The sequence below is a fragment of the Grammomys surdaster genome, unplaced genomic scaffold (genome assembly GCF_004785775.1).
Source record: "Grammomys surdaster isolate TR1022 unplaced genomic scaffold, NIH_TR_1.0 125979, whole genome shotgun sequence".
Taxonomy (NCBI): Eukaryota; Metazoa; Chordata; class Mammalia; order Rodentia; family Muridae; genus Grammomys; species Grammomys surdaster.
The window spans coordinates 2,118,710-2,122,738 of record NW_021620795.1 but is presented as its reverse complement, the minus strand read 5'-3'; positions in this window follow the sequence as shown (position 1 = coordinate 2,122,738).

The window sequence follows — 4,029 nt, the reverse complement described above, 5'->3', positions numbered from 1 at the left end:
ATCCTGGGCGACCATGGGACTCTAGAATGTTCTGCCTCACTGTGAATCCTGGGCGACCATGGGAATCTATGCAGAACCTCAGGTGGTAAGAAGGATCTCTCAGACATGACTGGGGAGTGTTGAATGTCTTAGTATTCCACAAACCAAACAAATCTTTCTTCTTTACAAATTCATCCATCGCATTGAGTTGTACCAAGAGAAAATGGACTAAGGTGGACTAAGGAAACAAAGGGTGGTGGTGTACTTCTGTAATCTCAGTTCTGTGCATGTAGCAGTAAAAGGGTCAGAAGTCAAGACTAACCTGGGCTACAAAGGGAGCTTGAGGTCAACCTGGGCTGTGTGAGCCCCTGTCAGGAAAAAAAAAGAAAGAAAGACCCCAAACAACCAAAGACAAGAAAATAGGCTAAATACCTTATTTAGTTTTAAATCTTAATTTCAGCCACAGATGCTCCTAAATCACAGCAATAAAACATCAGCAAAGGCAATAGTTGTTTTGTTTAAAATGGTATTAGAATTCCCTAAGATATGAGCACAGTCTTCTGATTCAGAACACATGGTTTCTTTGGATGCGGTAAAGGAAAAGTGTAGAAAATGCAAGCTTCTGTAAAAACAAAGCATTTTAATACCTAACAGTAGATATTGAAAAGGACAGGTATCTTTTTTACTGATTGTTTATTATGCTAGGTACTACTTAAAGCTCATTGGCTATTTTAGCAATTCTACAGTGTAGCTTTCCTTTAATAAGCCCCATTTCTCAGATGACAGAGCAAAGACACAGAGGAGTAACTTGGCTAAAGTCACAGAGCTACTAAGTGCTGGAGACAGGATTCCAAAATAGATAGGTGGACTCCATTACACCTAACCAAGAACTCAAAATCCAATAATACAGGCTCTCTCCCTTCCCCCCGCTCCCGCCACACTCAAAAGAGATGCACACCAAAGTTCCTGTTCTGAGCAAAGAAATGAATTAATACTTTTTCTTAAAAGGCAGTTGGTTCTTTAAAATTAGGTGGCATGATTTGAGCTTCCAAATTACCAATTCATATATCCATTTCTTGAATTTGGTCCATTTCATGTGTATGTTAAAGATCTGTCAGCATGCCTTGTTGGGGAACCTTGCTATTAAGGAAGCAGTCCCCCATGTCTGGATGGCTTTCTGAGCTTGGTGCAAAGTGGGGGACTCCGTTTCACAGCGGGACTTCCCTGTTTCTCCCTGTCTTTGTCTGGAGAGTGTCCCTGAATACAGGTGGCTGGCCTTGTCTGGGTCTTAAAAGTGACCTTGTACAGAGCTCTCTTCAAGGTTACATAACTTACCACACAAGTCCCACTCTGGCTTCTGGCCTGCATCATTATTAGGTGCTGTAGTATAACCAATTTGCTCTTCTTGCTTGTTTGATGACATGACATGACCAATTAGTCCTTTCCACTGTACCCCTAAAAAAGCCCCTACATGCCCCATCCCTGAAACAATAAAGTAGACTCATCTTGCTGCAGCAGTCTCTGGAGGTCATTCTGTACATATTCATGGTCATCTGCCTCTGCCTTCTTTCTCCCCTCATGCTGGTGGCCAACAGCCTCCAGGGAGAAAGGGAGGGGAGGTAGGGGAGCACAGTGCCTTATTTTATGTGGTACTGGAGATGAAGCTCAGGACTTCATGCATGCTAGGCAAGCATTCTACCCACTGGGCTATATCTTCAGCCATTTCTACAGCTAACCAACAATTTGTAAGTCACACTACTGTGACACTCAAAAGTATTTTGTGAGTGTGTTTATGTGTCTGTTTTTTGGGCACTGGAACTACAGGTGTAGCACCACTATCCTAGCTTATACATTATATCTCTAAAAGGCTCATTAATCCCTCCAAATTTCAGATGGGTGGAGTCTTTGAGAGGTTACTTGTTGTTTTTTTTTTAAAGATTTATTTATTTATTTTATTTATGAGTACACTGTCGCTGTCTTCGGACACACCAGAATAGGGCATCCAATCTCATTATAGATGGTTGTGAGCCACCATGTGGTTGCTGGGATTTGAACTCAGAACCTCTGGAAGAGCAGTCAGTGCTCTTAACCACTGAGCCATCTCTCCAGCCCCGAGAGGCTACTTGTGCATAGACACTTTCCTGGCTTTTACGATGATTCCAGAATTGAGGCTCCCTTCACCATTCTGGCCAGTGGGAATTCCTCTTTTGTCTGTATTATTGTTTTTTAAATGTTGTGCTGGGGACTGAAACCAAGGCTTTGCACATACTAGAGACACACTCTGCCACTGAGTTATAATCCTAGTGCTAACTGGATAACTTCTAAAGTACAAGGTTATTTGACAGAGGTTATTTCTAAATTTCAAGGTTATTTCTAAAGTACAAGGTTATTTGACAGAGGTTTTCTGACACAGGTTCTCAGGCCCACTCTGTACTACAGCAGGAGTTTCCATCAGGGTTAGGAGTTTGTCTGCTAACAATCTTTCAGATGGTTTTTATATGTGCTGTGCTTACATTTGGAAACCATTTACCTAGAGGGATACATCTTATCGCTGTTATTTGTTTTTTTGAGACAGGGTTTCTCTGTGCAATAGACTCGGCTGTCCTGGAACTTGCTTTGTAGATCAGACTGTCCTTGAATTTACAGAGACCTACATGCCTCTGCCTCCTGAGTGTTGGGATTAAAGGTGTGGGCTACCATATCTGGTTTAAATAATTGTGTTTTTATTTTATTATTTTATGTGTATGTGTGTGCCTGAATGCATGCCTGTGTATCATGTGTTTGCAGCATCCATGGAGGCAAGAAGGTGTTGGATCTCCTGGAAATAGAGTTACAGATGGTTGTGAGCCACCACGTGGGCCCTGGGAATTGAACTCAGGTCTTTTGGAAGAGCAGTCAGTGATCTTAATTCCTGAGACATCTCTTCAGCCCCTAGAGGGATAATTTTTAAAAGTAAAGTCCCAGAGTCATTTGAGTTGTTAAATTCTTCCCTATTATAAACTAAAGACCAGCGCTTCAAGGAATATCATGTAAAAACCTAATTATAAGAAGACCAAATATAATTTCAGAAGACTAGTAATTAACAAGCCCATTAATGGGATTGTATGGCTTTTTGTTGTAAATTGCATGTGTGAAACTTCTCAATAAATTATATGTGTAAAATATCTCTAAGTATTCTTTGATGAGTGTTGCTTAATTCTGATTTGATTTCCATAAAATTAACCAGCTGCCTCAAGTTTCTGAGTATGCATGAAGTCCTGAGCTTCGTCTTCAGCATCACAGAAAATCAGGCATGCTGGCAGATTTTGCTACTCGAGACACTGAGGCAGGAGATCAGAAGTTCAAGATCATCCTTTGTCACATAGCAAGTTTAAAGCCAGCTTGGGCTACAAGAGACTGTCTCAAAAATAAAACAACTCCTTCCTCCTCCCAAAACTAAACAAAGCAAAATCCCACTAACTTTTTGATTATCAAAAGAAAATATGAATTCTTTAGTCTTAGAGCTGTTTTAAAATAATAAGTGAAAGTATACATTTGGATGAACAGGGTATCCAGTCAAATAAAGTTATGAGCATTTTGCCTTTCTAGTTTAATAATTTTATAATCTGACTAAACTACTTTTTAAAAAAATTCTATTTTAATTTTATGTATGAGTGCTCTATCTGCATGTACACCTATGTGCCAGAAGAGGGCATCAGATCCTATTACAGATGGTTGTGAGCCACCATGTGGTTGCTGGGAATTGAACTCAGGACCTCTGGAAGAGCCTCCAGTGCTCTTAACCACTGAGCCATCTCTCTAGCTCTAAATATTTCCTTATGTAACTCATCAACAATCTGTTTTTATTTTATAACCAGCTATGCTTGGCGAGAATTTCCTCTCCTTCTAAGATAAGAGTATCTTGAGACCACTCTACAGAACAATTCAAAAAGACTAACAACAAAGAAAATTATTTAATTTGATATTATCACACCCAGACAATTCAGATGCTAAACAGAATCTCTCTCTCTCTCTCTCTCTCTCTCTCTCTCTCTCTCTCTCTCTCTCTCT